At 40.2% G+C, this 9,485-nt stretch overlaps 1 long non-coding RNA gene across 1 annotated transcript in view; it reads left to right on the top strand.

The window, feature by feature from the left end:
* LOC145524761 (uncharacterized) overlaps window positions 1-9,485 on the top strand; it is a 52,287-nt gene continuing 42,802 nt past the window's right edge. Inside the window, exons 1-2 of the long non-coding RNA XR_014067817.1 lie at window positions 1-234; window positions 3,480-3,624. This is a non-coding gene — a long non-coding RNA (uncharacterized LOC145524761). The remainder of the gene's footprint in view (window positions 235-3,479; window positions 3,625-9,485) is intronic.

Here is a 9,485-nt window from a genome sequence, read left to right as displayed (position 1 = left end):
GGGCGGCCAGCCCCGCGCCGCCGCCGGAGTACCCTCCGCCCGCTCGCCCCCGACTCGGCACACGTCTCTGTCACCCCCCCAACCCTGCACTCCTGGGAGCCCCCACAGAACGCCTGCCCTCCGCCCGCACAGGCACACACACAAACCCTACAGCCGAGGCGCAGCCCCAGCGCGGGAACTAACCAAGGACCGGCGCCCCGCCACTGGGACGCCCTGGCTGGTCAAGGCTCTGAGGTTGTACTGTTAACTTGTCTTGTTGAGCCCAGAAATGTTGTGAGCATGAATACACACTGCATCCGCTCGAAGTGCGCCCCCTCCTAGCTTTATACAGACCCTCGGAGTCAGTAGAAAGGGTCCTGGTCCCTGTGCCCCAAGAAAGCACCTCAGTCTAAGCTGGGGGATCGGGGAAGGGTAATGGGGGGAAGCCGGGGGGGGGGGAGGAGTGACCTTAGAAAACTTTCCTCCTTCCCACCACACATACCTACAAAACATGGCGTATTCTGTGAGCCCGACCAGCGCCCAGGACTGTGGGGACACGCGTGGACCCCCCACCCACTTTGGCCTCCTCCCTGTCGCCACCCTGCAGCCTAAGATCAACTTCAGAAGTGGGCAGAGTGGGGAACGGAGGAAGGAAGGGTGCACAGGTACCGGTTTCTTGCAGTGGGAAATTTACCTGCTCCGGATGCGGCCTTCTTTAAAGACAAGGCTCTCCGGGGCAGCCGGTTCCCCTCCCCCACATCCCCCGCCCTGCCCCGGACAACAGTCTGCTTCTATTTAGAGGAGCAGAGCAGGTCTCTTATTCAGTGTGACCTGGGTGCCTGTGACAGGGCAGCACCTATCTGACTCTCTTTCAGGCCATAGGCCCACAGAGGCCTCCAGGAATAAAGCCATGAGAGTTTAAAAATAAAGCTGGGCATGAAGGGTATCCATTTTCTCCTTGCTAAAAAAGGAAGGCCAGCAACACAAACAGCTAAGTAAGGAAGGCCCACAGACTGCTAAGTGAACCTTCCGGAGCACAGCGCAAGGACTTGCCTTCAAGCAAGTCGTCCTAACCTAGATTTCTACTCTGATATAAATGGACTCTCAGCTAAAAGAAAGGATTTTTTTCCCTACTGATTCAAAGGCTGAATCTCTAATTTTATGTTGTTTTGTCCCAATGGAATAAGAACTACCTAAAGATGCAGCCGCCTTTATAAAGGAACCAGGTTCTGTGGTGAAGGTTAAGGGTGAATCTGCAGGTTTTGAAATCCGGGTCTGGCTTTGACATCTGAAAACACGTGGAATCCAAATATATTTATTGATAAAGTGGAAACTCGAACACTTGAGAGTGAGAGTGTAGCTTTATTTTTATGAGTTAATATTTTTTCCTGGATGTTCCCTACTTAGTGTATTTTTAGAGTTATAAACTGAAGTCGATATACCTTTCAGTGTTCTTTTAATGTGTCAAAAAGAGATCCATAAACATGCATTTGCTTTATGTTCCCCAGCTATTTCAATTGAGTCATCACTGAAGGCTGTGGTTCATGATTTTATGCAGGAGAGTTATTGTGAGCATTTATAAAGCCATCCTGCTTATGAGCTAAATTTATTATGTTTGCCAGGTTAATCTGTTTTCTCTAATCGGACACTTAATCATCTGCTCTCCTCCCTGCATTATGGATTCATGAATGTGAACCAAGGAGGGTTGCTCAGTCAGAACAAAATGATAAATTATCTTTTCATTTTTGGGGGTATTTGTGATTAAATGCATCATGATAGAATTAAAATGAAATAAATCTTGTAATTTTACTTCTAGATCCCTGCCAGGTATAGATAAAATGCATTCGGTTAAGAGTAAATTCAATTTGATGCCTGAATGGAATTTGTAGGAGAAACAGAGAAAGCTTTGTCGTTCAGGAGAACTCTGAGTTCTCTCTTCCTTCCTACAGATTGGAGAGATAGTTAATTACTCCTCAGTGGTACTCTATGGATGAACAGTACAGAATTAAAATTTCCATCCAGAAAGAATGAGGAATTAGTGTAGGGTAGCAATAGACAGTTTGCCTGAATCCAGAGTTGTAGTCCTGGGATGTCAAGGGCTATGCATGATATGTGATGGGACCAGGTGTTACATTACAACCAAATAACTAATTCCCATTATTTTGGCTATTATATTAAGTGAAGCACCACATGGATGACACTTTAAGTTGCTGCCTAGTTAGGTTGAAAGGGTTGAAACATATTGAAATAATTGTAATGGAGATACTTTTGTCATATTTGTTGTAAAATGAATAAAGTCCAGCAAAAGCCCAGTGTTAACAAGAATCATTATTGGCTTTTTAACATATGGAGGCTAAAATCAATTGGCAATGTGTGATGTTAGTCCTCAAAACAACTCCGGTTTGGTTTGGTTTTTAATTGAAGAAGAGCTGATTTACAACGTTGTGCTAATCTCTGCTGCACAGCAAGGTGACTCAGATGTACACATGTAGACATTCTTTTTTTATATCCCTTTCCATTATGGTTTATCACAGAATCTTGAATATAGTTTCCTGTGCTATACATTAGGATCTTGTTGTTTATCCAGAAGAACTGTATTTTTTAATGCATATTTTACAAGTAGCAAAGCACTTTCATATTCTTTCTCTCATTTGAGCCTGACAACAAACCCATGATTCCTCAGGTTCTGGCAGTCACTCTGAGGCCTGAGCCATAGAGTTCCTCACTCAGGGCCTCCCCCTGGGAAGGGTCCAGATCAGGTCTCTTAGTCAAGAGCTCTTCCTCACAGCCTAGATGTCCACTGACAGATGAATGGATAAAGAAGTTGTGGTACATATATACAATGAAATATTACTGCGCCATAAAAAGGAATGAATCATTGAGTCAGTTGAACTGAGGTAGATGAACCTACAGCCTGTTATACGAAGTGAAGTAAGTCAGCAAGAGAAAACAAATATCACATATTAACATATATACATGGAACCCAAAAAGATGGTACTCACGAACCTCTTTGTAGGTCAGGAATAGAGATTCAGACATAGAGACCAGACTTGTGGACACAGCAAGAGAAGGAGAGAATGGGATGAATTAAGAGAGTAGCATTGAGACATATACATTACCATATATAAAACAGATAGCTAGTGGGAAGTTGCTGTATAACACAAGGAGCTCAACCTCATGCTCTGTGACAACCTAGAGAGGTGGGATGGGGGGCAGTGGGATGAAGGTTCAGAAGGGAGGGAATATACGTATGCTTATGGCTGATTCACATTGTTATACAGCAGAAACCAATAAAATATTGTAGAGCAATATTCTTCAGTCGTGTCCAACTCTGTGCGACCCCATAGACGGCAGCCCACCAGGCTCCCCCGTCCCTGGGATTCTCCAGGCAAGAATACTGGAGTAATTATCCTCCAAGTAATAATGAATTTAAAAAAGAGCTCATCCTCTACCCAGACTCCCTCTTTTGTTAGATATTAAAAGCAATGTCTTCCTTTTAGGTGAAAAAACTGCAAAAACAAAAGGCATGTACAAATACACGGTGAATGAGACTTCATGCAAAAATGGTGTTGTAATGATCTCATGACCTTAACTGAGATACTTGCTGAAACGACGCAGAGGTTTTTGGCTACAGGAGCATAACAGGTGAGAGTGGAGACAAGCATATACTTCCAATTCTGCCCCCAAAGTCAATGCTGCAAAAAGTAAAAGCTTTTTTCTCTACTTGACTATCCAGGCAACATGTCTGCTCAGATTGCATTTTGGTATGAAGTTCTTGAGCTTCTCATTCAATGGGTTTTGTACATTCTTGGTCAATATGGTTGGAACTAGAAATCTATTTCCCTGCTAAGTCCTTATGCAGTGCATATCCAGGCTATGTGATGTCTCTGCGACTCTGCTTCCCAATGGTTATGTGCATGTGAAATTACTCAGCTTGGTGTGTTAAGCTGAGCCAAGTGTCTGAGACAGTTAAGGGGACTGAATGATTGGAAAAACGAGTAGAGAAAAGGAAGATTTGATGGAGCCCAGGTCAGAGGCACAGAAACCTATCAGCATGTGGCAAGGAAGGAAGGAAGGGGCATGCCTCCTATAGAGGAAGTTGCCTATATTCTGCCCAGAAAAGGACAGTGGAAAAGCCCTGGACAGTGAGTTAGGAGTCTTGAGTTCTAATCCCAGTTCTTCCACTTGCTAGCTGTGTGACACAGGGTATGTTCCTTAAACCTGAGCCTCAGTTATACATGTATGAAATGAGAAAAAAAATGACATAGCCTTCCATGTTCACAGATTTACAGAAAGATCTTTTGATTATATGAAAAAAAACCAAAAACTGAATATAAGAAAGAGTGCATTCAAACAATGATTGGTCGATAGATGTGACACAGGGGTGTGCTTGAAACTGACACTTATATTTCACCCTACTCAGGAAGAGAAATGGCTAAATATCTACATGATATTCCTGTTCTTTCTTTCCTATTTGCTTTTTTTCCATTTTAAATTTAGAGCAAACTGTCTTACTTATTAATTGTAACATTTATATACTATAAATATCTGTCCCTTAAAAGTGATACTGACAATGCAGTTAAGCCTTTATTGTCTTTTATTAGTCTAATAAAGAAAAGCTCATTACTAAAAAGAGGCCACAAATGTAAATGATTTCAGGGACTTTTCCCTAAGGGGAAATCATACAAAGCATTTGGGAAAAGGCAATTCTGACTCAGTCCTCTATAAAATGCTAAATTTCTGAACAAAATCTTAAAGCACAAGTGTTTACAGGACTCTCAGTGACAAGAAAAACGGTAGTAAATGTGCCTTAGCACTAAAATTCCAGTATCCATGGAAACCTATGAAGTTCTGTAAGTGCGGACACATGGCCTATGTAGACTGTATTTACTGAAGGTCTGAGGCAGTGATCGGTGGGTTACTATGTCGTGAAAAGCTGACAGATTCCGGAGAGCCACTCAGCACAGCCCCCTGCTAAACGTAATTACAGAGAAATTCAGAAATCTCAGTCATTACAAATAAAAAAGATGTTTACATAGTTACATTTACTTATATCTCTCAGAATACAGTAAAGTAAATCAGATTTTAATTCAGAAAAGTCTTGAGAAACCATCAGAATTTCCCTCTCCCCACATATTTGTTGCTACTTTAGAAACTCTCTAGATTTTCCATTTGGTCATATGCAGATATTTCTTGAATGCTGGGATAGGTCACAGTTTTTATCAAAATGATTATTCCTAGGACTTTAAATATGTTCCTGGTCGGTGTGTATAATGGCTTTAAAGGCAATGAACATAATAATATTGGAAAGAAAGAATTATCTACAGATTTCTGAAGTGTTTATTTAACCAGGGACCAGGAACCAAGATTCTAATAAAACAAGAAAGCAATACTATTCATATCCATAGAGGCGTATTCTTACAGTGCTCTATTTTTTTAAAACTCACATATCATCTCATTTAGTATGTATATCAACTTAATGGATATTATTATCTCCATTTTCCCTTGAATTTCCAAGACCTGGATTGTTTTTCAAATATTGTTCTAGATTTTACTGATTTAAAAATGATCTGTATTTTGGTTATGAAAGTGTTAGTCACTCAGTCATCTGACTCCATAAAATGGAGCGACCCCATGAACTGTAGCCCACCAGGCTTCTCTGTCCATGAAATTCTGTAGACAAGATTACTGGAGTGGGTTGCCACTCCCTTCTCTAGGGGATCTTCCAAACCCAGGGATCAAACCTGGGTCTCCCGCATTGCAGATAGATTCCTTACTATTTGAGCCACCAGGAAGCCCATACATTAAAACAGGTAAAATTATTAATGAGTTTTAAAAACACAAACTTATGGAAGTTTTCTAATAAAAACATTTCTTTTCATGTTTGGTTCTCTGAAGATATGTTGTTCAATATACCAGCCATATTAAGTGGCTCCTGGACACTTGAAATGTGGCTTGTGTCATGTGTCAAAATGATAATATCTGAATATATTCAGTTAAGTAAAATATGACCTTAATTTGATTTGTTTTAACTTTTTTAATATGCTTACTGAATGCTCTAAAGAAACTCCCCAGAGCCTTCCAAAGGGGTCTATTTTTGGTCATTTCCAGCCTCAGTCTCAGAATTGACTTGCCATATGTTTCGTCAGAATAAGGAGATTAGATGCACTGATTGTTTCCTTGAAAAAGAAATTTTTTCAACCATCCTTTCCTTTCTCGGTCCAGTTTCTTTTTCACCCATGTGATTCTCCATGGCACAATCTCAGTAAACAAATCTTTCTTATTTACTTACATCTTTTCCTTTGTTGTTTCCAGGGAGGCAATGAGGCCTTTGCATATGCTGTTCCCTCTTCCTGGAGCACTCCTTCTCACTCCCACCCCCAATATCTGCCTGACTTATTCCCTCACTTCCTTTAGGTCTCTCAAATGTCACTTTATCCACCTGTGTATAATATCACTCCATCACTTCCCAGACCCCTTATCCTTCGTAATTGTTCACCATAACTCTTAACTCTAGTTAACATATATTTATTATTGGTTGTCTTTCCTCCTGTAAGCAGGGACATTGTTTATTTTGTACATATGAACCCCCTAGCACTAGTACAGTGCTTGGTGCATAATAAGCTTTCAACAAACAGTTTTTGAGTGAATACTTCAGCAACTGAATGATATCAACCCCTCTGTCAGTGTCTCTGAAATTCTCTTGACCTTCTTGTTGCAAGATAGCTACAGCAGCTCCCACCATCATGCCCTCACATAACCAGGTACAGAAGTAAGAAGCTGTGGGGAAAGAGCCTTTTCCTCCTGCTCTGCTCTCTTAACGGGGAGAAAACAGGGAGAATATTCTCCTAGAATTTTCCAGCTGATTTCCCTCCATATTTTATTGACTAGAACTGGGTCAGGGGTTACTTCTATTTGCAAAAGAGGCTGAGAAAGTGAGTATTTGGCTTTTCTAGGCTTTTAAAGAAGGACACAGGCCAGTGAGAATCATATGACTAAAAAAACCACCATGCTGATAAAATTATGTGCTTCATATACTCCAGTCATATCACACAGCTGATTAGAGACTTAGTAAAGCATGAGACTTAGTAAACCAGAAGCACTCAGTAAGCGCTTTCACCCTGTAATGCCTGTTTCTTCGACCCTTTACATTTCAAAAATGTAGCCATCTATATGACTTATCTTTCCAATTTAATTATGGTTTCATTAAATGAAAATATTTTCGTATAATTATGTGGAAAAAATTATACATGTAATTCTGTTAGTGAAGGTTGGTAGAAGGGTATAACAAGGGAGAGAACTGGATTGTTAAATAAAGGAAAATGGCCAAAGGGACAAGACCAGAAGAGCTGAAAAAAGGTCTGCTGTGTCAGTGGTGGGAGTTGGGGAGTAAGGACAGAAGCCAAAAGCCATATTTTCCTACTTGATATCACATACATATTCATTATTTACAAAAGAATTAGATCAGGTTTTGATGTAGCATTTGGACATATCTTTCTCCCTTGAAATAATTTACCGAAATTCAGTTCTTGGCAGGTTGATACTATAACCCAGGACAGTGTCCTTCAAGTTCCAAGGGCATCTGGAAAAGACTCAGATTTTGATACCAGATAAGCTCCCCTCTTCACGTCTTTCATGAGCAATCAGTGGCGTAATATATCAACCAGAGAGTGAAGACATAATTCAGGTCTCATATGTAGGGCAATAGATGAGAAAGCAATCTGTACAGAACACCAAGTGGGGAGGGAGAGAAGAAGCAAGGAAAGCCTTCTTACCTTTTCATCTCAAGCACTTTGTGTCCCATACTTCTAGTTCTCTGGCACAAAAGAAAATAATGGCTCTGAATCTCAGAGTCCTACAATAAGTTCTGAAAATGTGGACCTTAAGATTACAGATGCTAACACTCCCAGACTTTCAAGTAAGTCCTATATAATACGATCATAAGACACTGTGTAACCCCACTGATTTCTCTTGCAGCCATTTAAAGAGTAAGCAGAGGGGTTTTTTTGTTGTTGCTTTTTTTTTTTTTTTGTATGTTTTGTAATGATATTTATGATGACATGTGACACAGGCATTTTGAGCTATGTGATATTTGAATGCCTAGCCACTCGGATCTCTTTCAACAAAGCATGGATGGGAAACAGGTAAAATAAAATTAATAAAAAATGAGCACTAGCTGTGAAATCTTTTGTCAAATGTGACATTTGGGATAAGGACCCAGACCTGTTGTCCCCTGGTTCACATATAGTACATCTTATCAAATTGGCATGTTCTCCAGTCTATTAGAAAATGGCTTTCCGTTCTTTTTGTGGAGTAATGAACAAAGAAAGAAAAAGATACTAGACATTAAAGGTGAACACTTTGCCCTTGAGATAACTTGATTTCCATCAAATTCTAGTGCTTACTGTGTGTGAGCCCCTGGCCAGGCTGCGCTCTGAAAGGTAAGAAGGACAGATTGCCTGGAGGTGGGTTCCAACTCTGCCGTGTGTAACATTGTGATTGTGGAGGATTGCTAAATCTCTCTGTTCCCAATTTTCCCAACTTTTATGAAGACCTATCTTTTTAGATTAATGTGAGGATTAAACAAATTAATAAATAGTAAATGCTTAGAAAGTGCTGTTTGTTAAGTTGCTTCAGTCATGTCTGACTATGCGACCCTATGACTGTAAACTACCAGACTCCTCTGTCCATGGGGTTCTCCAGGCAAGAATACTTCAGTGGGTTGCCAAGCCCTCTTCAATATTTAGAATAGTACCTGGCAAATGCTATGTAAATGTTAGCTATTATTGTCATTGTCTTAACCCAAAGTAGACACGTGGTCAGTGAGTAGACACTTGGAAGGTATAGTGGAGACGGACTTTTGACTAAGTAGAATTTAAGGACACAAGAAAAACATAAATATTTTGTTTCCAAATAAAAAAAGAATTGCAAAAGAAATTATAGCATGATATTTACTTCCATATGTCTTACTTACAAAAAATATTACCTTACGTAAAATGGATCACAGATGCCCATATATCTCTAGCTGGGACTATTCATAAAACTTGACTGCCTGGAAAATTATGCATATTCATGTGTATATGTAAAATTAGACATAAAACAGTGACTTCAAGTCACTGAACTACCTGGAAAATTTATCCAGAAACCAGTCATTCAACTCAGGAAATGAAATTTTTGAAATCAAGTTTTTGGTTCAGGTGACCCTTTTTTTTTTCTTTTCTGTCCACACTTGTCTGATTGATTGCATTAGGACCACAGAACCAGCTGAACAGGGAAGCATCTTCTGGGCTGCCTGGAACAGCTTCCCTCCCCACTTTTTTCTTTATTTAGCAGATTACTAATCTTAACTCTGCCCAAGGCTGCCTGAAGCTCAGCTTCTTAATGTTAAACTTTGAATAGTGATTCTCTGTGGCTTATTGCTACAGGAAATGTCAAGAATCCTTGGACTACTGATTCTCGGTATCTGTCTTATCCTGCTAAGGCTGTCCTATTAGAGGCCAGAACCT

This window comes from Giraffa tippelskirchi, chromosome 2 (genome assembly GCF_054371585.1).
Source record: "Giraffa tippelskirchi isolate mGirTip1 chromosome 2, T2T-mGirTip1v1.2.pri, whole genome shotgun sequence".
Classification (NCBI taxonomy): Eukaryota; Metazoa; Chordata; class Mammalia; order Artiodactyla; family Giraffidae; genus Giraffa; species Giraffa tippelskirchi.
This window is presented reverse-complemented; position numbering and strand designations above follow the sequence as displayed.